The 27547-nt window shown below is 38.7% G+C and overlaps 1 protein-coding gene across 1 annotated transcript in view; it reads left to right on the top strand.

Annotated features, from left to right (window-relative positions):
• The first annotated feature begins 2085 nt into the window (after positions 1 to 2085).
• TENM1 (teneurin transmembrane protein 1) overlaps positions 2086 to 27547 on the top strand; it is a 782308-nt gene continuing 756846 nt past the window's right edge. The window contains exon 1 of the mRNA XM_039717552.1: positions 2086 to 2251. The gene's annotated coding sequence lies outside the window, so the exon portion shown is untranslated. The remainder of the gene's footprint in view (positions 2252 to 27547) is intronic.

Below are 27547 nucleotides of genomic sequence, written 5' to 3' on the forward strand. Positions count from 1 at the left end.
CAAGTGTGGGGCTTTTTTAAATTTTTTTTTTTTCTGCTTTAACACAACGTTTCCAGAACTTTTTTGAGAGCTTTCAGTCAAGACATGGAAATGAAAGGGGAGTTTATGATGTGGATGCCCAGCTGTAGATTTATCACACTGTAGGGCACTGTGGTATTGAAGTGATGTATTTTCTATAAGGGTCTTTTGCATCCATATCCCAGCACTTTTTGCGGGCTTGAAGCTTTACATATGGAAGTAACAGACTGGAAGAACTTTACTAGTACAATTAATCAAGAATCAGTCTTGGGAACAATAAAACATATATTTAAAATCCTTGTATAAATGCTGTGTGATCAAGTCTGCAGCATGGAAAGATAAGAGGCATTGTCAGTATAAAGGAGTATTAGAATATCATACACAAAATGGAGACCCATGAGAACCTTGTGAATAAAAGTAAATATCTAGTATGGAAATCAGATCCATGGGTGTGGGAAACCCTAACATTAACTTCTGCAAGGTGAGAACTCACCCAGTGGGAAGGCTTTAGGTATACAAGTTGATAGAAGATGATTATGGTTCCCTGAGTGATGGAGCCATAAAAAGGCAAACACAATCTTTCAAAGCACTGCAATATTTTTCTAATAGAGAGGAAAATATACTAACATTGTAATTACACAAAATGGTTTTCAGCTGTCTGCTGGAACATCAGCACAGTCTTAGTTACTCATGCTCAATATAAAAACCAACCAAAGAAACCCCCACACCTGTTACCACTGCCAGGCAGGTCAGAAGTGTCCACATGAGGAAAGACTAAGGTAGCTCTCTTAAATCACCTATCCAAAGCTCAGATCCCTTGATAAACATGCCAGAGAGGTAAACAGCATGGAGGGAGAAAAACTGTAGAACAGTTGAATATAGAGCAAAGAATATATGGTTATAAAATTATTCTGAATATACAGAGAATTCAGGCAAAGTTCCCTACCTCCAGGTTGGTCAGGCCTGGTGTAGCCCAAAGGAAGAAACATGTCCCTGGTGACTCCTGATGCTCCTAAGGGGATCATCCAGAAAGGATGCCCAGATAGATAGTTTATAGAGTTGCACACTACTCCAACTGTATGTGGACTTTAGAAATATGCTTTGTAACTAAGAACTAAATCCCTGATTTTTAAAAAAATGAAAAATTATAAGCAGCCAACAGAGTGGCCATTACTGGTATACTCTTACACCTGGGAAAGCAAAGGGATTTTTCATATAATCATGTATAGTCTTATTTATTTTGCGTACTTCTGTAAGTGTGTGCATGAGCAGCTAATATGGACAGAGAGGCTAGAGCCAAATCCCCAGATTGAGGCACTCCTGAGCTGTGGAGTGTTCAAAATCCAAATCAGGGCTTTACAGCTTGAGCCCTTCTCTAATATTTATTCAGATTTATGATAAATGTAGTACTTTAGAGCTAATTCTTGTTCATAATGTATCTGTTGTTCAGTCGTGACTAAAGTGTATAAATATCACGCATTTATCTTTGAGCCTGTAGACATTTAAGCCTCTCTGTTCTTCGGGGCGTTATTTATTTATTTACGCCTTTGCTTGTTTGATAGATGGCAGCAGATAAATGTTTCCTAACTGGAGATGTCTCATTAGTTTTTGCTTTTAGTATCATCTGTCATATGACAGCAAACAACAGGGAATTTTTGCACATTTGTATGACTGTATTGCATTTTCACTTATAGCTGCTGCTGTGCTCTCATAGGTGATACATAAACATAACCTTTTCCTTAAAGACTATCTTCAAAGAAAATGCATTTTTACTCTAAGCAGAGCCCCATGGTCCTGTCATTACAGCCCCACTCTTTCCAGGGCAGCAAGCTGGTTGTGTGCTACAGAAGGTGGAGACTGGGAAGCTGGCTCTGCTAAGCCTTGCCTAATGCAAACTGCTTTAGTATGCACATCACATCATGCCGGCTATACTGCAGGGAGCAGGCAGTTATCGCACAAGCGTGCATCCTCAGAGCCAGGATAAACACTCCGCTACTCTCCCTCTAAACTGCTCTTCTGGGAGGGAGAGAAAATAAATAGGGAGCGAGAGAGGCATTTGAAGTAACCTTTCTAAGGAGGAGGCAGCAGCCAATAGAACCTTTCTGTCTTTTTTCTTTTTTTTTTTTTTTTTTCCCCACTTCTTACTAGAGAAATTCGTGTTACCTCAGCAATTAAGGAGAAGAGCCAGCATCTAGGGTTCCAGGCTGTGAGGGGGAGTAGCAACTTGTACCAGGTAGGAAGCCCTTTCAACATCCTTTTAAATCCATGCAGCTCAGTTACTACTTGCTATGTTGCTATACAGTGTCTGACTTGTGGAGACCTTGTGTCTGCCAGTCACCATTCCCCGAGTGAAAGAGACCTTGGGGAGCTTTAATTGCCAATGACCTTCAGGGTATTTCTTAGAAAGACACTGGTACTTAGTGCTGTAAAGTAAAGCAATCTATACTTTCATCTGATGGCTTAAAGTGTGCATTTAGCATCAGGATGCAGCTGGGTGAAACTGCAGCTGTTACCCATCTACAAAACCATGTCACAAATGAGTAAAAATTAGCCATTTTATAATAACTGAAGCAGCTGCTCTGCATTTTTAGCAACACGGCTGTATTACTTTCCAAAACTTATTACCATAAATTCTTTTTGTGCTGGAAAGTCAGCAGATATGCTTTGCTGTATTCAAAGTTATTTTGACAGTTATCTACTATATTTTCATAGTTACTTATGCATATTTTATTAAGACTTTTCTAAACTTTCCCGAGGCAGCTGTCTTGTGGCAGGTTAGTATTGCTGCTAACAAATAATTGATGTAATATTGTAGTGAGTGGTTACGATATTCGCTTTACAGGGCTCCTGCTGCAAGCCTGTGGGAATGCAGGCACCTCCTGAGGTGTCTGAGGGCTGGGGTGGGATGGAGCCCGAGGTCAAAAATGCTCATTTCATCTGCCTGGGTACTACAGGGCAGAGGGCAGAGTGAGGAGGAGGTGGATGCTGGCATTGAGCTTTGTGACCCCGTTGTGCAGTGTTTTCTTCCTGGTACTTTTATTTGTGTTCACTCACAGGAATGAATGGTTAGGTGACATCTCTTCCACCTGTGCTGTGTGTATTGTGACAGGGATGGGACTTAGTAAATTTATTAAAAACAGCAGCAGCATTTCCATGACCTCCAACATTAAGAGTCAGTCCTGTGAGGGTCACCGGGGTGTCTGTGAGACTCAGAGTTTCATTGTGTGATCAGTGTAAGTTGTTGTCTTCTGAGTAGCTAAGGGAGTCTGAGGCAAACTTTTGCAATCTTTAACATTTTGTTCTACACATCAGACCAGAATTCTCCAGACAGGGAATTCTTAAGTGTAAATATCTATACATACTTTTAACGTGTAAGCAGTGGTGTCAGCAAGTATACCATGCCTAAGGATTCTGTTGCTTGCAAAAATACCTGAAAATAGTGTTCAAAATAGTCAGAGCTTAGGTACCACTGCTGTAATAAAAAAATAAATACTGATAATAGCACAGCTCTCTCAATACCCACACAACCTTTCCTTGTATGTAATTGCTCTATGCAGAAATAGCTCCATATATTTTGTTTAAAGGTATCTTGTGACTCTTATCTGTAGGAAAAACTATTGAGGATGTCTAAATCCGTAGCCTTTTTTTTCTGATGAGCATAATGAAAAAAACAATTCTTAGAAAATGAGAATTGTATCTGATAGCTATAAAAGCTAAGGAGGTACAAAAGAAATAGCTTTGAAAATTACAGCTGTGAAATAGAGGTGAGATCTAGTCGGTGACCAGCACTGGTTAGAGGATCTGGCAATAGGTGAGAGCAGTTTTACCCTCTGTTTCATCCCTTCTGAGAAATTCAGTGCTTCAGAAAATTCACACTTGGAAAGTACCAGTTCAATTAGCAACTAGATGGGAAGGAAACTAGAATGGGAAAGTGATGTCTTGACTCCTTTAATTTCTCTTGATATATGAAATTTGAGATGATGAAAATTATACTCACGCCCTCCAGGTTGTTTTAACAGGTTGATGTAAAACTGAAGTGAATCATTACCTTGAAGAGAAAAAGGAGGTAATAAGTTGAACACATCAATGCATTTCAGTAGAGACTCATAAAAATCAGATTTCAGGAACATTTAAATTTAAGGCTAATTACAGTTGGTGGGCTTGGCATTTATGGGTGGGTTTTTTTGTTTGTTTTTATTTGTTTGGGTTTTGTTTTTTACTCTTTAGTCCAAATGCTCACCCTAGGGATTTGTAGAATTCATCTTTAAAAAATGATTAATTGACTCAGGCCTTAAATTTTGGCTTGAAATGTCTTATTATTCATTAATGCATTGTCACACTTTGTGGATTTCTCTGAGAGAAAGGGATCACAAGACTGTGCATTCGCATCTATAGATTTCTTAGCTTGGTATTGCTTGCAGGTCACTACCATCCTATGCCTCAGTTTACTCATAAATACAGGTGTTGGCAGCTGCCTATTTGGGAACATATTGCAGATATGAGTTTTTCTGGATTATCCTCACTTACACTAGTAGTGCTTTATGTAGATTTGCCTTTTTTTGACTCCAGTTCACCTTGTAGCTTATGAACTTGGCTTTATTTCTTTGGGTTTATTACCTGTTGTTTACCCTACTAAAAAACCTGCTGAACAAACGCTGTTTTCTCCATGACTGTAAATCATGTTTTAGGCTATAAAACAGATAGCAGAAATCTTTATGCTTCACCTGCCCTGGAAGAGATTCCCCTTTCTGCAGAGAGCTTAGTGAGGATATGGGATGGCCCCGTCTATGGGAGGAACCTGTTACCTTTAATAAGACCTTTCAGAAGCTCAGGAGTCACTGATAGCAAATCTATAATGTCTGTGTATCTAAAAGTGAACTGGATTTACTAACCCAGAAATCTTATGATTTCTCAGCAGAAATTCTGCAATTGGTTCTGTGTAGCTTTTTAAAAATATAAAACCAGGCAAATCTGACTATCCAGAGGTATCAAATCTGACTTTCCAGAGGTATCAAACTTAGCTGACATTGCGCTGTCATATTGCAATGTGTGGGTATTCCTTTTTATTGGTGGCTTTGACCAAATCTCTCTATCAGTTCCCAGTACTGCTCTTTTAAGATGGAAAACTTGGACTCCTAGTGCCTTTGGAAATCACATTATGAAGTTTCAGATTTGTTGCAAGGGTCTTATCTCTTGATGTATGAAAGGAAAAGTCCCTCTATACAGCTAATTGATGTTTCTTGGTGCTTTTTGACATTTTATTGTATCAAATAATTGGCCTGACCTGAGAGTCTGATGTTAGTAAAGGGACTATGAAATGCAATGTATGACATTCTATGTGTTGATATAATCGTGCATTACTGTGGGTCCCCAGAGTGGCCATTATCTTTTGATCTAGGTTTAGTTAATTTTAATAACTTGCTGGTATTTTTGGAAGCAAAACACTAAACACACAGTGCCAGTAATGTGTGATGACTGCAAATTTATACATGAGGATTTCCAAACAACCTCACAGGTGGCAATTATACTGAGCAGACATGTCAGCACACAGGCTTGTCTTCCTTCTACTGTGAGCATGAACAAGACTATGAGGCTAAATTTTTCTTTTTCTCCTGTCAAGATATTCGGTAACATTTTTCCAAATGAATAGTTGGAGACAATCAGGGACTTTTTTACTTTGCTTTCGACGTATGCAAGGGATTAGAATTAATGGTTGGACTCAGGGGATCAGGATTAATGGTAAGGCTGACTACACTAACTAACCATTGGACTTCACTGCCAACTTTAAGAAAATTGTAAGTTACTGAACAGCACACAACTTTTAAGATTTATTTAAGCAATAATCCCCAAGAAGCCAATCATTACTAGCAATTAACTGTTGGTTTGTGGGTTGTTGGACCATTAATGTTCTAACAAACTGACTGTTAACTACAGTAACAACAAATTCTGATGTATGTATTTGCTCTGACTGCGGGTTTTATGTTATATAACTTTTTTATCTGCCCTAGACTTTTTTTAACAGCTCAGGACTCATTAAATAATTTATTCTCTGTTAGTGCCTTTTGATGCTGTGTGGAAAGGCTGTGATGTTGGAGCTGTATTTACCATATCTATAAGGCTACACTTCAGGCAGAATGTGAAAAATTTGTTATTTTTTGCCTGAAACTTCATTGCTGCTTTTTAAAAGAGTCTTAATGCAATAGTTATGTTTACATAATAATTTAAAACAAAATACATATCTGATTTCCTAAAACTATTTTTTTCCTAGATAACATTATACCAGGCCTGATCTGAGTCAATCAGTCCTAGCAGCAGTGTTTAGCACAAGGAAGTTCTGATAAAGGTCATTTGTAGAATAATCAGAACTGGAAAAAATAGCTTGTCATGTTTTTTGCATTCTCAATATCCTCAGCCTCATTTAGAGTTTAAAATTGAAAGCAAAACTGAATGGTGAGAGACACAGAAAATAAACTGGAAGCTGAAAAATGCTATTTTAGTAAGTTTGTTTAAAGTTCTGGTTTTATTTAATGTTGTCTTCTATTTAATTGTTTTGCTTTTCAGAGGTAAGAAAAATACAAGGAAAGAAACAGGCTAGATGTAAAATTATATATTTTATAAAGTAGGACAGCTGTTTTATCTCTGTGGGCTTTGCTTGCTTGATCCAGGAATCACCAATAGCTTAGGGTGCAAGTGTGCATGTGTTGACTTTTCCTTAATGGAATTGAGGTGGGCAGATCTCCTAAGCCTGATTAGAACCATCACAAAATCTGCCATGCTACAATGAAATGCAGAGAGATGGATTTAGGTCAGTATTTAATGAGCCCCACATACAACACTGGCAGGGGAAAAAGAAAAAAAAAAGCTCTTAAAAGTTAACTATGTAATCTGAGAAATTTAGAATAAAAAAACCAACCCAGACACTGGCTTACATGACTCTTTAGTCTGAGTCTTACCTACGACAGAAAATGATGCTATTTTTACAATCCAAAAGGAAATATTACACAAGGATCTGTACAAAGCAGCCTCAGCAGGTTTGGCAGAGACACTGAGCAGTGTGGTGTGGTTGGTGCTGGGGGGAAGGGAAGGACCAGAGGGACCTGGGCAGGATGGGGAGGGAGCTCTGTGCAAGCCTCAGCAGCCAGGCCACGTGTGGGCTCCTGCACACGGGCTGAGACGAGCCCAAGCACAGCCTGGGTGGAGAAAGGATTGAGAGCAGCCCTGAGCAGAAGGACTTGGGCTGTAGGGAATGAGCAGCTCAGTGCGAGCCAGCAATGTGTGCTCATGGCCCAGAAAGCCAAATGTGCCCTGGGCTACATTCAAAGAATGTCGAGGAGGGAACTGCCCCTCTCCGCTCTGCTGAGACCCCGCCTGGAGCGCTGTGTCCACCCCAGGGCCACAGCCTGAGAATGACATGGACCTGCTGCACTGGCTCCACAGCAACCTACAGAGATGCTCAGGGCCTGGAGCAGCTCTCCTCTGAACACAGGGTGGGAAAGTTGGACTTGTTCAAGGAAGGGTTCAGGGATATCTCATGGCAGCCTTCCAGTGCCTAAAGGGGATACAAGAGAGCTGGAGAGGGACTTTTTATACAGGCATGGAGTGATAGGAGTAGGTGCAATGGCTTTAAATTGACAGGGCAGATTCAGATGAGATGTCAGGAAGAAATCCTTCCCTGTGAGTGTGATGAGGCAGTGGAACAGGTTGCCCAGAGTAGTTGTGAATGCCCCATCCATGGAAGTGCTAAAGGCCGGGTTGGATGGGGCTCTGAGCAACCTGGTCTACTGGAAGGTGTCCCTTTTCATGGCAAGGGGGTTTGGAACCAGATGATTGTCAAAGTCCCTTCCAATCCAAGCCATTCTATGGTTCTATGTAAAATTAATCACTTTTTTTACAGTTCAAAAGCTCTTGTTTTTATATTTATTTTAAGCAACCAGGCAGTGTCAGGGCTGACGGCTGGTAAAATTTGTCAGGATTAAGGTTACTTATTGTAGAGCTGCAAGGGAGGCAGAAAGATGGGAGTGCAATTTTTATTATATTATGGTGCATTAGTTTGGTACAATAAATGCATCTCAGAAGTACATCTTTGGATAAAGCAACTTATTGTGGAAAGTATGGGAGGTGGAGAGAAGGAGGATCTCTATGTTCAGCACCCTCCCTAGCACAATGTGCAGCAATTTGAAGGTACCTGTAAAGAAGCAGAAGAAAGCAACACAAATTCTGAGAAAGAAATTACTTTTGTGAAGTGGCCATGCTGTTGGGTGTAGTTTCCTTCTGTGCTTTTTTCTTTTCACTTCAGTGTCAATCAGACTGTACAAATCTCTTGGAGAAGACAGACATCATTCAAGAGAAGGAATAAAGGTAAAACAGTTGTTCTTGCAGACAACTTGTTTATTTTGTGAAGTCCTTTCTTAAAATGACAGGTATTTAATTGAAATAGGTTTTCCTGGTATAAAATATATCCATCAAGCTGTTGACATGAGTTCTTTGTTGAACGTGAGGCATACCCCAGTGTTCCAGACTGGCTGTATCTTTATTTACATTTGCCAACAAAACACCTGCCAGATTTAACAGCAAATCACCACACAATATAATGGATCTTTAAGTCAGCAGACATGAATGACAGGCTTCTGTGTTTTCTACTTCCAGGATGAAAGAATGCTTGTGTAGGATAATAAAACACAAATGCGGTTTGTATATTTTGCAAAAATAAAACTATTTTTGCCTTATTAATACATTATCTGTAGACCTAGAAATCAGAGAGAATAAACATTATACAGCATACAGATGTAAGGAAATAAGACCCCCCTTTCAAATGAATTGTGGCCTTTATGTACTCAAATATTTGAATTTAATTGCTCTTTGGTGTATTAACATCAATCTATCATCTAACATCAACATTTTTTTAAGCGAGCATAATTCAGGCAGAATGACAGATGAATTACATGTTGCACTGACATTGCACCCAAACAGTTCACTGTGATTTTACTGCAACAGAAACCAAAGGTCAACTGCTTGAAGCTGAATTATCAGCTGTCCTGGGGTTCCAGCTCAGCATTCACCACTGAGTCTCTACAGCCAGACACAAGAAGAGCTGCACTTGAGCCTTTCTCTTTTAACCAGGAAAATTGTCCCCGTTTTCAGTTGAGCTTCCTAAGAAGCTCCTTACAAGGCAGCCTAAACGTGAGAGATCCCTGACTCAGAGGTCCATGTTCACACCCTGTCCCCAGACACAGCATGCCAGAGCTGCATTCCTTTCCTGGCATGGGCTGCAGTGCCAACCACCCAGGGCCTCCTGGCAGCGGGAGCACTTGTGTGCATTCATAAGAAGACACTGAGCTTTTTAGGGCGTTATTTAAAAAGTACTTATTTGTACTCTTCCCTTCAAATGGCCCATGAAATACACTTCATGTTTTGAATCTGTAGACTTAAGGAAGGGTCTGCCAGTCTGCCACTGGTCTCTGTACAAGTACTGTACAGGGACCAGTGTGAGGTGAAAGGTAAAGAATAAATCACAGCAATGGGAGAATGTCTTCTTTACATGCTGTGTAAACATGACACATGCTGTGTCCTTGTATAACATGGTCTTTCTTAATATCCATTTGGTGTGATGCTGGAATTTCCTGATTCATGCCAAAGGGATTTGGATATCTGAACCAAGGATAACACCACAGGAGACCTTCCCATGCTGTTTTGCAAATAAGCCTGTGTTCTGTCCTATCTTTAGATGCTTATTCACAATTCTGCTCCACATGGCAATTTGCTTCCAAGCAATGTTAGTCCACACAGAATTCTGGATCTTGGCTAGTCACAGGGCTAGTGACAGAACCTGTCTTCCTCAGGACACTTGTTTATGTATGAGGAGGTAAAGAACAGTCCCCGTCACTTATGCCTGTATTTCATTCTTTTTCTCCTTCAATTTTTTTCTTCATTTGCTCATGTTTAAAACCAAGGGAATGAGCTGACAGGAATTAGCTTGAGTAGCCCAAGACACTAAGAATTTTTTACTGCCATGACTGCTGGCAGTTTTGAAGAGAATTACAATAGGACATGCACTCTGAGAGTTTGTTTCTCTTCCTGTACTAAATTTGAATAATCTTTTTCTCTGTGTGACTTTCCTCTCTGAAATTTTATGAGACAATATGACAGGGAGCTGTAATGCTTAATTATTAAAAATCTAAATATATAGTATTCTGCAGAGAGCTAAAAATGAGCTTTTGTAGGTCTCATAAAACTGTTTGAAGGCAATTCTTCCAATTATGTAATGACAAATGTAACAAAGACAGAGGAAAAAATTAAAAATTATAAAAAAATCTGTGCTTAATTTTAAGACTATTTTGATTTTCAGAAACTGTGTTCTCATTACAGTCTTTGGAATGAATGTGTTTAGAGTTTGATGTGACACTGGAAGGTTTTTGCTTATTAGACTCAGGTGAGTGCTCCAGGAGGCTCTTGGAAAACCTCCAATTTTCCCATATCACTATCAATTAATTACACTCTTGAAGTTCATGAAGTTTGCCTAATTATTTTGGAATGTTTTGGAGCTGCATTTACATTTTGAGCAGTGGCACAGCATATGAGGATAGCGTCCAGCAAATACCATGTGTTGAGAAACTGACACTGTTAAATGTTCTGTAACATTTAAGAAAAGAGGTGTTAAGAATTGGTGCAAAGGTCTGCATGGGCTACTCCTGTGTCTTGGCAAGTGTGATCCCTGCAGGTTACAGGGGAAGAACAGTGTAGATGTGTCTCTGGCCTCACATAATGACACGTGGTCAGAAGGCAGACTGCAGGTGACAGCCAAGGGACAGGAAGAAAGGATTCTCACAAGGTGCTGGATTTTTGCTCTGCAGCACCTTAGAATAAAGGCAGACTGCAGGTGACAGCCAAGTAAAATGATGTGTGTTTCTAGAGGAAGAAGGATGCTGAGAGGCAGAAGGGACAGGAAGAAAGGATTCTCACAAGGTGCTGGATTTTTGCTCTGCAGCACCTTAGAATACTTGTTCCCACGTGCAGTATTTAGTGTAACAGCAGGATGACTGTTTCACTAATATTTTCCTGCAGAAATGGACTTCTGAATGTCAAGAATTGTTTTGCTGTGTGAATAAACCCAAGGACAAAACTGACATGCAGTTTCTGTGCTTCAGTTACGGAGTAAAAGGATCCTTCTCCACTCTTCATTCTTTCTTTGACTGTTGCTGGTGGTGTGGCTAATGTTTCTGAAGTTCTGATGTATATCAACTGCACTGTTTTCTAAGTATTTCTAAACTGTCTGGTAAAATGCTATGAAAACAGTTCTTTTCAAGATAGGTCATCATTCAAACCTTTGAGAGAGAAACCCCAAAAGCAGGAGGAAAAACTCTAAAAAATAGATTTCTTTGTAGCACAGGTAGATTGATCATCAGAGACAGGCCAAGAACTTCATTTTCTTGGGGCTAGCATTGGTTTGTTCATCACTCAAGTTTATATTTCAGTTTTCCAGTGTGCTGGACCAAGCATACACATGTGTTTTTCTCTGGACTTGAGGAAGTTTCCAGTGCCACAAATTGATAATGGTTAGACTTGCCTTTAGAGACATATGGTTTTCCTTGTGGTAATTTGTCATGATAAATTAAATAGTTGTTCTATATCCAGTAAATATGTTCAGTCACCTGGGACATCTCCAGGTACAGGTACTGTTTTGTGTAGAGATGTCACAACTGCTGTGAAGTTTTAAATACAATGAATTTCCTTTAGACCATGTGCTCTATGGGGACAGTCAGAAATGTGAAAGAGGCATAAAACAACTGATACTGTAGATAAGTAGAGTGCCTGGATGTCTCTGAATATTCTGGTTGTTTTTCAGAGAGAAAGACCAACATATTCTGGAATTTTGCTTCAAGTACTTCAAAGTCATTGCAGTGACAATATCCATCACTGTAATCTGCCAGGGACATACTGAGGTTATGTTGGGTAGTGGGGCTACAAGTCAGTCCCTCAAGAAATGCTCCTGGTATATCTTGTTTTAAAAATTTAGTAATTCCCTTGAAAAAATAAATTAGCAAAAGCAATTTTTCTGAAGCCCAAAATGTTTGTGGCCTCTGTCACAGGGGGAGTTCAGAATTCCATGCTGGAAGAGTAAAATGACCTTGAGGATTACAGTAATACTATCTGAATGAAATTCAATAGGACAAAGTGCAAGATCATGCACAAAAACAATACAATTCTGCTATAAGCTAGGAGCTTGTTAATTGGAAATGACAGAAGAGGAGAAAGTCATAGAATGACTGCAAGTCATCAGTGCAAAACATCAATGAATAGGGCAAATACAATCTTACACTGTGCTGGATGAGATATTTGTGTTAACAAATGGAATAACAAACACCTGAACTAGGTCCTGCAGAAACAATAATGTGGGATATTTGTAATAATTTTCTTTTCCTGATTTTAATTAAGGTGAATTCAAGCTGGAACTGGTGCAAAGAAATGCAACTAGGATGTTCAGGAGAATGGGAAGTCTTATAAGAAGAGTCTGAGAGACTTTGTTGTGCTTAGTCCAACCAGATAAACTTATCAGAAGTTGAGCAATAAATTAAGAAAAAATATATAAATATAGTTAGGTTGGAAATAAATGTGTCCAGCTCTCAGAGGTGTGATATTTTGGACCCAATTTCAATGGTGATCAAAACCTCCCAGCTTTGAGCTAAGATCCTTTTGTCTTAAAGGGGAAAATCTAGCCTGCCTGCTAGTGACTAAAGGGAGCAAGGGAGCAATCATTTGCAGTGCTTCTAAGCATTTATAAGGAAAAGCCAATATTGAAATCAGTTCTATAATTCAGGTACTGCTGGGTTCATGTGTGGTTCAACTTCTGTTTATTTGGATTGTAATGGAGATGGAAGAAATCAGCCTAAGTCATAAACTGCCAGAGTGGTGTTGTCAGACTGGGAAGAGCCCCAGTGTTATAATGGCACTGATAATGCAGATTATGCTTACTGACATATTCTCTTTCTGTTCTCTCCGTAAGGACACATCCTGCAAATACCTTCCTGGATATCTGCTCTGTTGAAATATTGCATTCCAATCTACTTTTAATCTCATTTTTTAATTCCCAATGGCTTAGATCTGACTGGACCCCATGCTGATCACAAATATAGCAAAGAAAGGCTTGAACTCCTGTCATGCAAACAGTATTTTCTTGAGAATTTGCCTTAATAGTATTAATGAACTCCCATAAAATTACCATCTCTGTCATCCTGCTGATCAGAAATTCTAGCTTTGCAGGTGTTGGGTGTTTTGTCTTTTTTTTTTCTTTTTTTTTACCTCATAATGAGCTGACACATATTTTTTTGCTGTTCTTGGCATTAGCCACTTCCTCCTTGCTGAGCTGAACTGGAATTTTGAAAAACAACATCTCTTCTCTGGTGTGGGAAATCAGTGGGCATGAAACAGGAGGAACTGCTTTCCTTGCAGTCCATTCAGTATGGCCACGGAGAGCTATTTTGGAGAAAAGGGAAAGAGTGAAAAATGTGTGTGACAAACACAACAGAGACTAGGATGAAGAGAAAAACCATGAAGACAGAAAGGTTGACAATGAAAAACAGGGAAGAGAGGCAAAAATATTAATCAAAGCAAGACCAACATAAGCATGGCAAATTACCCCTTTTAACTATTTATTTAGGCTGAAAAGAATTGCCACAAGTTAAATCACATCAATTTCAATTTGTACTGCAAAGTTTGTAGTAGAGCTAAATTTTGTATAGCAGAAAGTGTCTGTGAGCCTGCTCCTGAGAAGTGTCCAGTGCTGTTGCTGCACTGAAGGAAGCTCAAAATCGTCCACTCATGTTTAAGGCTATCTTTAAACCCGGTCTGATGATCCTGCAGCACAAAGCCTGGTCTGCACTGGCTGTTTTGCTACCCCAGATGTGTGAACTTTTTGTAGCCATTTCCAGTTTTTCCATGATTGCTTCACATCCAAGGAAAATCTAGGCTGGGAGTAGCCATCTCTCCAGGATAATCTCCCAGGATAGAAGAGCCCTTCCACAGCTGACACACTCTCTTACAGGAGTGTTGTGCCACTGTAGCAAGAAAAGGTGCCCAGAAGTGCTGCCAGGACAGTGAGCCCTGAAGGACAAACTCCTGACTCCACTGAGCTCTTGTGTCATGCTATAACATTATCCTGTTCCTTCCCAAGTTTTCATATTGGGATTGACATCCCTGCAAGCTCAGCCATCCTGGGAGAACCCAATTCTTTTGCTTGTAGAATACTTACTGTGTCTGATCCCCCTTTGTGCATACTTACAGGCTATAGCAGTAGGAACTCTAGAGTGAAATCAGTGGAGAAATTCTACAATGCCTGAGGGTACTGGAGCAGCTCTGAGAGCAGATAATAACTGAAGTTCCTCAAATGCTGTCAAATGGTAATTGTGGGCTCAAATTGCAGCTTTATTGTCATAAAGTAGAATTGCTGGGAGGGAATTCCTAAAACCACCATGCCCATGTACAGCATCTTTTTTTCTTCCCCCTAACTTGAATTTTCGTTAGCTTATATCTTCTTCACCTCCAATATTAACACTTGTTTATCTTTTGATTTTGTTGCTGAACTAGAGGTTGTACCTAGTTAATGGGGAGCACTTAGCAGACGATGAGAAGCAAAGATGTTTTCTTTTAGACTGTGTTTGAAGGTGATCACAAAGTAACTTTTAACAAGAAATTGTCTTATTCCAAAATAATCCTCCATTTTTCTTCTTTAAATTTGTTTTTATGTTGACTGTATATGTTCTTTTCATATGGAAGTCAGAGAAATATTTTTCTTTGCATACTTTCTAAGCTACTCAGTTCCTGTGATGATTGGACAATTCCTGCTTCAGTGGAAAGTAACTAATTCATTGTCCTCAGTAGGTGAAATAATATTCTGTACCAACCTTGATTCTCTGCCACAGAATCAAGGCTGATACAGAACCAAAACCAACTCCTGCACCCCTAAGTGTGCTCTCAGAATACAGGTATTGCCAGGATAGGCTTGATTTTATTGGCCATTTTAATATCTAAGAAGTGGTTGCAAGTAAGAGACGTCTTGAGTTTTGGGAGAAATATTAAAATAAAATACTAATTTAAAACTGCAAATTCAAGTATTCTTCCTTGAAGCTTTAAAATTCAACTTTTTTTATAGCATAATGTAGAGAATGACTGCATGGTGTAGAAAAATGAAGCACTGTGATGGATTGATTAGGAGATATGTACTTCTAGCACATTTGCTATCAGAAAAATGCATGATTACATGAAGAGTGAAGGAATATAAATGACTCTTCATACCCGTCACCTCTTCTCACACCATTCAAAAATCTCTGCCTATGCTTCATAAAGAGTTTCAGTTCTTGAATCACACAGCTGACAAACTTTCACATAAATTTATCTCAAGGAGTATTGCTTGAATTGATTGAGGATAAGTTGTCTTACTTCAGAGAGACACGGGTCTTAACCTGTGCTTTTTGAAGTAATTATTTCAGCTGCAGGTGTGAAGAATACAATAGTTGTGTTAAAATGTGACAGTTTTATAAGCCACAGTTATTGTGAACATGGGAAAAAATTTAAGTCCAAAGACGCGGTTTGGAAGTATTGTTGAGAGCACTGCAGAATATAAAGCTGTGCCAGTCTCACTTTGCATTGCCTTCAGTCTTTCTGGAGCTAGAATAGGCTCCTGTTGGGAGACATTGGTCACAGTCACAGATGAACTACTGCAAAACATCTGTGTTGGGTTCACACCAGACTCAGGAGCTGCTGCTGCTGAACAGTCATGCTACAGAACTGCAGGCAAAGAGATAAAGCAAGTGATTACTCCAACTGCAGCCCAAGTGCCAATATACCTTATAATTACTTTGAATCTTTTCAGACACATTAAAAATACATTCAGTAGAGCCAGCTTCTTGCATTTTTTGTTAAGGTACACGAACTTGCTGATGAGAACACAATGCAGAATGGAGATGAATGCAGAAAAGGCAAGAACAAACATCCTGACAGCAGCCAGGTGTTACTTGGACTTTTCAAAGAGAACTTTCCTTGACCCTCTTAGAGCATGTGGCTTATTACTGAAAGTGTCAAACACTTTGTTATCTCTGTTCAGCAGCACAGTACATCAGGCCATTTATTCATAACTTGGAGTGCTGCTCTTATTATAGAATCATAAAATATTCTGAGTTGGAAGGAATCCACAAGGACTATTGAGTCCAGCTCCCGGCCCTGCACCAGACAAAGCCAAAAATCCCACCATGTAATTCTTATTGCTGTACTTCAGTTGAGTGCTTGCAGGGCTGTGACAACAGCGAGCTGTAGTCCCAAAGTTTAATGTTATCTATGGCAGTTTCTTTCATGCTCTCATGAAAACCAAGGTCTGGCACTGCCCTGAAGAGGGAAAGAGGGCAATTCCTGCTGCAGAAACTGCTATTGCACCCTGAACCCCACTGTTTACTTCTCTCCTCTGTCACAGTTAGTGCTCTTACTACAGTAGCATTTGTGGCATCTGCTCCTGCCACACTGACTCACCTTGGAGAGAAAATGAATCAGAATAGCACGTTGGTAGTGGCAGGGAGGAGAGCAGCAATTCTCAGCTTCATTTCTCTTTGTTTCTCATTGAGCCCTTTTTTTTTTCATTTCTTAACTCTAGTAAGCATTCTCCATATGTGTTTAGTATTTTCACATATGTTTCTGTGTATATTTAATTGTCTACAGTAGACTCTTCCCATCTTGTCTTCCGGCTTCTTGTGTCAACTGTCTGTTTAGATTTTAAGCTATTTGAAAAGAGCCATTTCTTTGTGTATTTCCATGCAGTAAGATGCAACCCTGCAGTTAATTGGAGGCTCTGAATAATCTTGCCATATAAAAGTATAATTACTGATAGTACTCAGATTTTGGCAGTTTTTTAAATGTCAATGTTTATGCAGGAAAAAATGACAGGTTCTTATCAATAACTACTTTTCTTAATGTGCCTGTGTAGATTCCTACAACTCACAGAGACAAAATCTACCAGTAGATAGCAGAGTAAGTGTAGTATCTCTGTTGGCATTTTAACAAGCCTATTTTTGTGCTAGCTGTAAAACCTCATGGTTTGTGCTATTGGAAAGATTTTAAGGCAATTCTGTATAGGGAACTCAAGCTTTATGAAGATAAAAAGATAGAAAATAGGAATACTTCCTTTCTGAAGCATACTCTGCAAAGGCTTGTGATATATGAAGGCTTACCCAGAACACTGTGTAAGTGATTTGCTGGTAAAGGCTGTGTCTTTGTACCAATGTTCTATTCTTTTAGAATACTCAGTTTAGTTTCAGGAATTCTTCATTACTGTTTGATGTTTATCTTAGTGATTTGCAATCTTATTTCTAGTGTAAAGTGTTGGTACAATTATTTTTTGGCTAATGATTATGATTTTTTCAGTAAGTAAAGATATAAAGTATGCCTTAATCTTCTAGGCTTATGTTGCTTTGCCACCATTTACTGTTTGGTTGTTTTTAAAAAGAAATGAAAACCAAAGGGCACTTTTTTGTTTAGTATTTGTTGTGGTTTTTAGGTCCTGTTTGTTAATGTCTAGGTCTTTAGTGGTTGGACTTCTAGCATTTGTAATTATGGTCAGAATGGCAATAAGATAAACACCATGGGAAATGCCAAGCTTTCTTAGTAAGTTTGTACTTCATAAAAGTTGCTTTTTCTATCTTGAAAATACGTTAGTGTTAGAGACCCTTCAGAGAGAAGATTATGTACTTTCCCTGAGAATTGCTGCTATGAGGTGTTTAAGATAAATGTGAATCTGTCTTCCTGTCCTTTTTCATGACAGCCGCAATAGGAAAGCGCCAATCAGTTGGTTAATGAATCCGTGTGATAACTTCATGACTCTTCATTTTCTTCCACTCTGCTTTTGGCAGTTCTAAAGATGTTAATCTCTCCACATTTGCACGGGAGAGGTCTGCATTTGAGAGAGGTCTTTACATGCTCTACCTACAAAAGACCAGCGTGTCAAAAGGCACCACTGTTGATCTCATCTGCGTTTCATTAATTCCAGTCCCCTCGTCTTTCCCAGGCAGCTGTAACCCCTACCTTTCAGAATCTACCACTCAAATGACATTTTGGGTGTGATAACATCTCCATCATCCCTGTCTCTGCTGAACTCTTTGTGCATCCTCTGTGCTGGTCACACTTCAAAGCCACATTCTCTATTTGTTCTCCTGCACAGTTTTCACAGTTGTCTATGTGAGGTGTTGGAAGATGAGCCCCTGAGGATAAACCCCTGAGCTTGGACAACATAAATACGCTAGCTTCTAATTCTCTAGTTTTGACTGTATTTTGTTTCCACTTCTGCCTTTATTTTGTTTACAGTTTCAGTTTTGTTTCAGTTCACTTGAAGGTTGCAATGATATGACACAAAACACTCTTAGCTGTACTTGAGGATTAAAATGTAGCCTAATTTGGTGAAAAAGATTTTGTCTTGTCCATTTTTGATGCCAGGTTTTCTTCACTTTTTGGCAAGACTTCTTGTGGACAGAAATATTGCATTAGGAAATGCTGTTAATGGTTTGGTTTAAATAAGGACAATTTCACTATCTTGAAATTAAATACATGAAAATAATCCTCATTTTTTTGTCTCCCTAAAAATAAATAGTTTGGGATATCTATATATAAACTGAATAGTGTTTAATGGTATTAGAGAAGACATGAGTACTGAAGTTGGCAAACCACCCTTTCATAGCTGATTTTGTTTGAGGTTTTTGAAATATTTTTTATTGCATTTGTTATTGTTATGCTCCTTCATTTTCATAATTGGTCTATTATTGCAATGAGTCACACCCACCCATAGTGCATAGATGTGATGAATGTTTGCTCTATAGAGAAAATAAACTAGAAATTAAAATTTCTAAGTAACTTGCTGATATTTTCATTTTTTTGCACATGTAAATTATCATACTTTTTAATTTTTGAACTCATTTGAACAAAAAGCATGGGTAATATTTTAAGCCTATTATGCTTTCTACATAAAACCAGAGCAAAACTAATTATTCTTTTCCTGTGTGATATTGCCATCAATCTTATGAGGAGAAACTGTTTCTGCACTATCAGGATTTTTAATTTTTTTTTTGCTAAGCCATTGCTTAAATGCAAAGTGTGTCACTTTATTATATCACAGTGCATATTTCAATGATTCGGGTGGCACGGTTATAGCACTGTTGATCTTACTGTAGTGCTGTGAAATGAATAAGTGAGGGCTGACAACTGGCAGGGAAATCGATCCCGGCTCTGCTAAGGTGGAGCTCATTATTGTGGGATACAACAGGCCAGCACTGGCTGTCAGGAGCAGGAGACTCTCAAATGCTGCCAAGGTCAAACCCAGCACAGTAACAAGGGTTTGAGTGAGAAACCCTGCACGGTGCAGTCACACTGGTGCGGGCAGATAATTTCCAATTCTTCTGGAGCCAAAGCTTGCAGGATGTAGCTGTGAGGTGCACCTGCAGAGCCAGTGTGCTGCCAGTGCCCAGCGGGCTCCAGAGGATGGCTGGGGACGGGTGATGTGCTCAGCACGGTGACAGCTTTCCCCTCTCCTCTCCTCTTTTGGAGGCTGGGCTCCTTGACCTTTTCCCAGTTCAGCTCCCTGCTCTAAGTGGTTGATCTCAAATTTGTGTGAGTGGAGGGCACTTTGGCTGCCCCTCTGCTCAGAAAAAGGCCACAGAGGCTGGACATGTCCTGACTCCTGTGCACTGTGAGGCTGGACGTGTCCTAACTCCTGTGGCAGAGCAAGGCTGGCCAGGGTTAACAGCTGAAAAGTGAGGTCTGTGCCCAAAAAGGAGTGAGAGAGTTGTGTGGAACCCTTGGAGTATTAAATAAAGGCAGCAGCCCATTTGGGCTGGGCCTTGGTAAGAGGTTCTCAGGCACTGGGACTGTCACTGTCCTGTTTACTGTGGTCAAGCACAGAAGGTCTTGTTTGAAATGTGTAAAAATATACCAAATGGCTTGATGAAATGTTAAATGATTCACTAATGGTTTAAAAGGACTTTGGAAGTACCCTAAAGAGGCACTACATTTAAAATAGGATAATTTTAGAGTAGCATTTAATGGGCTTGGAGAAATAAAGAGTAATTTTAGTTGATGTATTGTAACTTTCATAGTTTGGACAATAAACAGAGCACTGACTACAACAGCAGTAAAAGCCTAGAATAGTTAAAATTATGTCAGGTTCATCTTCTGCCAGCAAATGCTGTAGCCCAATCTAAAAAACCAAAGTACTATGTGAAATAATAAATAAAATAGAACAAAACAGCTTACAATCACAAGGCGATTATGTTCTTAATGCCTTAAGAATGGATAAATGTACTATTTTCTGCACTTGTACTCCTTGATACATGAATGAAAATCCATATAAAGCAGTCCATGCATTAAAATTTCATGTTAATTCATAATATAAATACTAAATTCAAAGGCAATATCACCTAAATTTAATCCATTCTTTGTAAACACTGTAATACAAGCACACAACACAGATACTGCAATGCAGGTTCTGACAGTTGCCTTTACTACTTTCTATTATCTATGAATTATTTGCAAGATGGTTGCAGCATGATTGAATTGGGAAGCTATTTCTATTTTGTATAGGTCAGTGTTTCTGAAATACTTATCTTGGAGCAAAATGTTAAGAATACCATGAAACATATCGTGTTGCTTACAGTTAAATGCTTGAGATACATGGATCACCTAATTGTTTTTGCTTTACAGTACTGCTCAGCTCTGTAGTCAAGGGATTACTTTCTTTAGGCACTAGGGAGCAACAGTTCTTCACTTTTCTGTTATCCATATTTTCTGTTCTTTCTGACTTCTCTAAGCAGCAGTTATCAACACATGGAATCAATCCTGGGGTTTTCCACATCTGTTGCTTAGTTTAAGGCAAATGTCCCAGACATACTCCCCAAATTTTTTTTGTTGTTGTTTTTATTTCAGGATCATCATAGTTGTTGTTTAAAAAGGGGGGAAAAAAATCTTTCCTCAGACTGGCAGAAGGTGAAGCTACCAAATGGTGCAAATAAAGACTGTATTTTTCAGCCAGGTATTTAATGTGTTTTATTCCTGACAACACTGCAAAGCTCTGGTAGATGCTGTTAAAGACCAGTGTATTTCCTTTCACCCGTCTGTACCAACAGCCTCAAGCTGTTGAGCTGACACCTGCCCAGGGTATGTATGCATGCACAATGAATGTACAGTTCTGATTATAGTGATGTGGTGGAAAAATGACAAGTGTCAAGTAATAACCTTAATTTTTTTTTTTTTTTTGCAATGGAACTAGGATGAATGTACCTCTGCTCTTCTAAATTGACTTGAAAGTTGACTGAAGTGTAGTAATGAATAAGAAATATTGCCAATTTTGATTCCTGTAATGTTGCACATGATGAGCTGGGTATGTGTTACCCATAAGCTTAGAATATGAATTTTTTTCCAGCTTTTCCTGGTTGTGTCTCAGAAGTTGAGAAGCACCCCAGAATGCCTCTCTCAAATAGGTTGGATTTCAGAATTCACCTAAGGCATCTGACTCAAGGCTGTTCTGAGTCCTTGCATTTTCCCAGGTGTCCTCTCTGCTTTTGTCCTTTTCTCCTCTGCCCATGCTGCTGGCCCATCAGCTCTGAGATGATTTAGGTAATCTTCTCTTGAGAATTCCAGCCACTGAATGAAACAATTGCCAATGCTGCCTAGTTTATCTTATGAGCACAAATTTCACTGCACACTTAGTGGCCCTGTGAGCATTAAATAAAATGCACTCAAGCAGCTTGTCAGGCCATATCATTACTGTATTTGTAGCATGCTCTGCAAAGCGAGCACTGTGCCATCACTGAGCTGCTCAAGGAAACAGTTAATAGGGTCATTGCCTCATTTATCTGGAAGGAATAGTAAAATTGATGGGTAGGGCATTGACCTACTGTAGAGGTTAAAAAATAAGTTGAAATATCTGTCCATTTAAGGTGTGCTATACCACTAGGTAATCCAGAGCAATGGATAACTGATTTGTAATTATACTGAAGTATTTCACTAGAAGGACTATATTCCTTTAAACTATTTTCCTTTTATCTGTGTGACACACATCTTGACAAAATATTCCGTCTAGAGGACTGTGTGGACAACTTGACATATTTCCTTCAAACTCTTGCTACTTTTGGTACATTTATGCTGGCAGTATACAATTTGGTTTCTAGATTTTCATGCCAAATAGCGGATCTCTTTGATTCATGGCTGTCAGAAACACACATTAGAAACTGCTTTGAGGAGTTGTATTTGGAAGTGTGAGATGACAGCGTGCTGGTTATTTTTAAGCATTAATCAGTTTATACATAGTGGAAGTGATTAGGAATACTTCTGCTTTTTCTTGTCTCCTTGCTTACGCATCCCTTTCTTCTTCCAAAGTTTTGTCAGTGGTTGTCACTCAATCAGATTTTCTGTGCTTTCACTTTGTCATTCTTGTTATTCAGTGCCATAACCTCCAACTTGTAGATATTATTCTCAGGCATTTTTCTTAGCTCCCTTCCAGAATTGCAGATGGAAAGATAGTTGCACGGAATATTGGCTTACACTAGGTATTTGCCTGCTATAATTGCACACATGAATTTAGAGTCTTGACTATACATATAACTGCAGAGAAACTGCAGATGAAGTGGTTATACTTCAGTTTGACTCTTAATCCAGTTCATTTCACACTTTCTATTTTCATTTAATATGGAATAAACTTATTTATATGCCTACACACTTGTCTACTCGAACTTGCTGGTATTGCCACACTTGAAAGCCTAAATCTAATTTGATCATATTAGCAATAAAGATTTTTGAGAATGTCTATTTCAAAACACATTCATGTTTTTAGAAAGTAGTAAGAAATAAGTAGGACTGATATTTTAAAATGAAAGACCTATTTATCTTGTGAGTCAGAAATACAATGAATTAAACTGAACTAAAGTGATAGGTACCCATGGCTGTTGAAATTAGAAGTAGCTCTTTAGAACTGTCCCAAAGACCTAAAACCATCTTTATAGGTTAACTGTGTGTTATAATTTATGAATTCCTAATCAGTTAGACTCCAAGTCTCCCTGATTCAGAGTCAATTGAAGTATGCAGTCATCTGGTTTACTGAGGTTAATGGCCCATAGAGGAGGTCCCAGTTTAGCACGGCATAGTCTCCTCGTGGTCTGTGTTCCCATTCCTCCCATGTGATGTTTTTAGGTTTTTTGGGTTTTTTCTTTTGCCAAATGACTTTGCTACCTGAATGTTTGTAATTCATTTGAAAATACAACCTTACCTGTGAAATAATTACTGCTTTAATTCTAAAGCAATCCAAGGTAACCAAAGTAAATTTGTAACTACTTTTGAGTTCTATTAAAAACTCATGACCTCCATGGCCAATGTTCTTAAGTCTTGTTACCAAGTCAGATGTCATGTTTTCCTAATAACTACTGACAGCAAATTACATTTAGACACTATGTCTTTGTTAGGTGATGACATGGCTGCCAAAAGGGCTTTGCTCTTATATTATGGTGTGCTAGTGGGAGTATTTTTGCACTACATTTCCTGATCTTTAAGGGTAATTACTTCAGGGTAATTTTGTCCACTTAGACATTTGAGAAGTACCTATTAAACTTTATTCAAATGCAGCCCAAACATGTTTTTCCAAAGTATCCTTTTTAAAAGAACTTGCTTGATCAGTCCAGTTCTGTATGGACTGGTTCTGTTTTCAGAAAGCTCTTTAGAGGGGGCAGCTGCCAGAACCATTATATAGCTGAAATGTCATTAAAGTAACAGAAGCAGGAAAGGTAGCCACATATCTTCCTGTATTGAAACTGGGCCTAGTAATTATTCTGTTTTAATGCGAGAGTTTAAATTAAAAATCTGTTAGAAAGCATTGTGCTGTATTTGTATCAGAGCTTCAAAGTCTGCCTTTTTATCAAGACTTACTTCTGATGGTTTTTATCTTCTTTTATCTTTTTTTGAAACAAAGGTATTTTGAAGTATAAGACAGGTAAATCATCTTTTGGAATGGGTTCATGAAAGGAAGCTGAGTGAGAGGAGATCTATAAGGTAGCTGAAACACAGCAAAGAAGCATTTGAAAGAATTAAATGGAAAATTATAATGGAATTGTGCCAAATAACAGGCAAAAATAGATTTTTTTTTGCTTGGTTTACATATCATAAACCAAGACAAGGTAACACTGCATTTTTACTATTTGTACAAATTATATTTAAACATCAGTCAATCTTCAAGACTCTTGAATGTACAGCCATAAACGCAGGCCTAAAAAAGACCTGTAGAGAGTCAAAATTTCTTTTTCTGCTTCATACAAATCAAGAGTTTTGGACTTACAGGAGATCCTTCATTGAATAAAGAGTTTAAAGAGATGGTGGAAGCATTCCATTAATTCTCATTGAGTTATTATAACTCTCATACATGTCTGTATGGATATCAAGATCTCTTCTTTGCCACTGCATCATTCTTGTGCATTGCCCTTGATTAAAGTCCCAGCGTGGTTATCTTCAAGCACATGAGATCCTACAGCTCTGCTGTGAGCCAAATGAGGGACAGCTCTGAGCTCACTTCATAGCCAGTGCCTCCTCAAGCTGGGGACACATGCTTCATGCTCTCAGGGATTCCCAGCTCTACCTTTGCTTTAGTTGGCTATTTAGGGAAAAGAGATTGCTTATATTTTATTCTGATATTTTTACTATTTGCTTTCAACTTAATTTGAGGAAAAGGGAAAACTTCTCTAACTGAGCTTACAAACAACTGTGAAAAGTTTGGCTGGCTCCTTCATAAGTTGGGAACAGACCGTTCATTGTGGAACTGCACAATATGCAGCAGGATATCTGCAAGAAAATACATTTGTGGCAGTATTCCTCTAAACCATTTTTTTTTCAGAATCCACCTTTTCCTTGAGCCTTGTGAATTCTGGCAGATTGGTAGAGCTAGGACTAACAGCTGTGGGGAGTTTCTGGTACAATGGGAAGGGTACAATAGGAAAAAGTGCCTTAGCAGGAACAAAAAGACACTAATTGTCAGGTGTAAAGGCATGCTACCTCTTCATAATGTTTGTATATGACTTAGCAATTTGCTCCATGAATGTGTCACCTTGCTTTGAGGGCAGCAAGTATCTCTTTTGGCTGGTACAGTGGCACAGCACAAGAACATTTCCTACTGAATGCATGAGAGCTGAGAACACCCCATGCATGAGATTAGCTTCAACTGAAAGTTCTGCATGATCCACAAGTTGACCTCAAAATGAGCACTATCCTTAATTATATTGCTAATATAATAAACAGTAAGTTGTGAGGAAGATTATTACAACTAGTGTCATCTTTGAAGCAGGGTAATTGTCACTCTGGGCTCATCAGAACATAAATGAAAGAAAAAGCCCTCAGTGATATTGCATGTTCTTCCTTCCTTCATTCCCCTGGTCATTTTAACAGCTCAAGTTGAATTTCAGTGCTGGTCCCTGGAATCTTTATGACCCAGGGCATATGTGAAAAGGAAGTGGAAGGCTGCCACTGTTCAGAGCTGTAGTGAGCCTGTGGCTTTCCCCTTCACAGCTTTAAGAGAAATGTTTTCTTAACAGTAGATGCTTAAACTTTGACACCTGTGTTGGCAATGGGAAATTGCTGCGCCTGTTGAGGTGCTTGTGCTCCCATTCTGTTAGTGTTGATCAATTTTTACAAAAGAAGCACAGGGAGGCTCTACGTTCCTGACAGAATCAATTTTATATCAGAAATGGAGAAATGGAATGGGAGCAGGTGGAATTGTGTCCTTACCTGGTTTTCATAGGATGAAACTTTTCATATGACTGTATGATTTTAAAACATTGTGTGATCTCCTGGGCAATAATTCAGGAATTAAAAATGTCTTTAAAATAATCCAGTGTGATGTTGGCAGAAAGCTTTCAGGAAAAAATCCTAAGAGTACAAGTAAACTAGCAAACTCTGTATTCAGGGCTGTGCTGACATCTTTAATTACACCATCAATTATGCTAATTTTAATGCATACTTGAGAATGTGATAAAAATAAACCAAAGGAGATTATTCGTTAGCTGTCGTTTCATGGCTGAAATTGAGCTGAACACTTAAAATAAGTCTGGATGAAACACTACATAGTGTGCCATAGGGAACAATTCTACATAGGCAGCAAGTAGAGCAGGGTGGAAACTAATAATTCTTCCATCTTAGTTTTATTTTATGACTCACTGCAAGAAAAACTAGCTTTTTTTTTCCTCCAGGGGGGCTGTAAGGTCTTAGCTGAAACCAGGACAAAACTGAGAACTTCCTAAAAATAAACCTCTTTATAGTAAAAAGAAACCTCATTGCATTTGGGATTACACAAAACTATATTCTTGGTATTGACAATAAGTGATTTCAATTATATCAGAAGAACAAACAGAGGTTCACCTCTTGTATTGAGTCCCTCTGTCACAAAAATCTGGTTATCCACCTCTAGTTTAGTAATACTTTAAATTGTGCCTGTATTTGAATAGTTGTATTTTTCCCAAATTTCTTGTAATGTATCATAATATTTCATTCATTAATTCCCAGAACACTGAAATTATAAGGTTTTCTTAGATGCTGAGTGTGGCTGACTTACAAGTATCAAACCTGGAATTTCTCATACTGCCTTGTAACAGGGAAAAACTGCAAGAAAGTAATTTTCACCTTCACAAAAAGTACATTTATCACTTGGATCTCGGTGAATAGCTCATGGTCTTAGCCCAGACTCTCTATTTGGGTTGATCCTGATTATATTGTCCATAGTTTACCTCCCATGAACTCAGAAATCCATTTTTCTACAGTACATCTATACAATAAAATCTCTTGAAATATGCAATATGCCCTAGAGCTATTTGTAGTTTTCACAGTAGGCCCCCCAAATTTTTTTTTAACCCAGCACGTATCTGTTACAACTAGGAGAGCAGTAATACTCTTTTTTAGAAATAAATTATCTAATATTTATTTGTCCTGAGGCATAAATGAACAGGTTTTAAATGGCAAAGTATCCTACACGGCTACACAACAAAAGAGGAATTGTTTAATGCTGGGGAATAGCTTTTCATCATATTTAACAAGTTTTGCTTTAATAATGTAGTTTCCATTAAGATAGTGTGGAAGTCAGCATAAAACAGATGCTGCTAATAAGAACAGTGTAAGTTTCTAGGAAACTTCTAGGAGACTTTTCTGAGCTAAAACCTATGGAAGCACAGAACAAATCACAGCTTTTCAACCTACTTATATTTTATTTAGGCTCATCCACTGACATTTAACTTTGCTCTGGAGAGAGAAATTTTTTAGACTGTTGTTCATACTTAGTAGCAGAGTCAACTTGTTCTTGGATGTGTGGTTGGTTATTCTTGGGTTGCAGTGAGAAGGCAAGAGAGGGCTGATGGGAGCCAACTTATTTTTTTCTCTGAAAAGACAATTTTGGTGCAGGACTGGAGGTGCTCTTAATAGTAAAGGAAATAATGAAAACAGAACTGTGTGGAGGAGGTGAAGAACCAACAGTACTCTCAAGTAG

This window comes from Passer montanus, unplaced genomic scaffold (assembly GCF_014805655.1).
Source record: "Passer montanus isolate IOZ18808 unplaced genomic scaffold, ASM1480565v1 scaffold38, whole genome shotgun sequence".
Classification (NCBI taxonomy): Eukaryota; Metazoa; Chordata; class Aves; order Passeriformes; family Passeridae; genus Passer; species Passer montanus.